Consider the following 1,426-nt stretch of genomic DNA (forward strand, 5'->3'; position numbering starts at 1 on the left):
GTGTATCTACTTGTACTCAGAAAAAAAAGAGAAGATTAAGTGACATGGTTACATTGTTAAAACAACTCCTCCCAGAACTATATTTACTATTTAAATAAAAGTGACTTGACTTGATTTATCTGACTTACTTTGTCAAAGACTTGTCTTTTTGTCTGTGGCTTATGTGCTGACATGCTGAATGTGGTTGTGTTTACATACTGGGCACACAGGTTTGGGATAGAAGAAAGGATTAAAGGGGTGGTGTCTGCGTCTTTTAATAGATGATACTGTGACTGTGATTTGAAAGAAATGAAAGAAAGAAGGAAATTTGTGTTTACAGGCTTTATAAGCATAATGAAAAACCAGTATTAATTGTGTCCTTGTTATATGTATGTCTTTCTAGTATACTGGGGTTTCTCATAATAATAATGGAAAGTTGGACCGTCTGTCTTTCATAAACAAACAGTGGAGACATCTTAAAAGCTTGTAAAAGGAGTTATTTAAAAAACATACCAATCTTTAGGAGAGACAATGTAATACATTTTGAAGGCTAAAGCATAGCAAATACTATAAATACCAAATCACGGTATTATAACCAGCTCCCAGGTCGATATAATATTGTTCACCCTAAGAAACTACAAAGATTCATCAATAGTATTTTTTTTTATTGCTGGAAGAAAAGAAAAGAAAAGAAATTCAGATATATACATTTCCATTTAATATGTACCTGTTTCATTGAATTGTAGTAAGACATAATCAAGTTTAAATCAAAGCATTTACACAAGTTCACTCCTGAAGGTCTTAAAATGTGTGTATATTTATAAGTTGCTTAAAATATTTTTTCAAATTCATAGTAATTTATTACTCTGCTTACAGCTGACAGAAATGATTAAGAAGTGAATACCAACAAATATAATGTTTTACAAATATATTGTTTTACATCTGTGTTTATTGATGTACTTTGATAGATTGTAAAAACAAAATGCATCAGCATCTATAACCAATTGTATAAAGAAAATTATTCTTGAAAAGTACCTGTACTTGCTAATATTTAACTGGAACAAAGTAGTGTAAGTGTTTAGCAAATGCTACTTTTCTTTGACTAAATACCTAAATAGTTCCTCTACTGCCACTATCTCTACTGATAACGTAATTACACAAGTCAAAAGAAAATAACACTCCTTTCTCTGCTTCCTTTGCTGTCCACTCTCTGTCGTTGTCATGATCCTAACAATTATTTAACAGTGTGTTCCAGGACAGCTTTAGCAGCTTTCTGAAAGGCTTCCGATGCACTTTCTGATTGTTCAGCTGCAGCATATCCTAACCGACCTCCCTCTAACCCTTTCTGTATAGCAGCTAGTGATATTGTTGCATCTGTCTGCTCCTGCAGATTCAAAAAAGTTGATGTGACCATCTTTGCCACACCAAGAAAGGCTCCAACCAACAC

This window comes from Pundamilia nyererei, unplaced genomic scaffold (genome assembly GCF_000239375.1).
Source record: "Pundamilia nyererei isolate P.nyererei 1_Seehausen unplaced genomic scaffold, PunNye1.0 scaffold00763, whole genome shotgun sequence".
NCBI classification, from domain to species: domain Eukaryota; kingdom Metazoa; phylum Chordata; class Actinopteri; order Cichliformes; family Cichlidae; genus Pundamilia; species Pundamilia nyererei.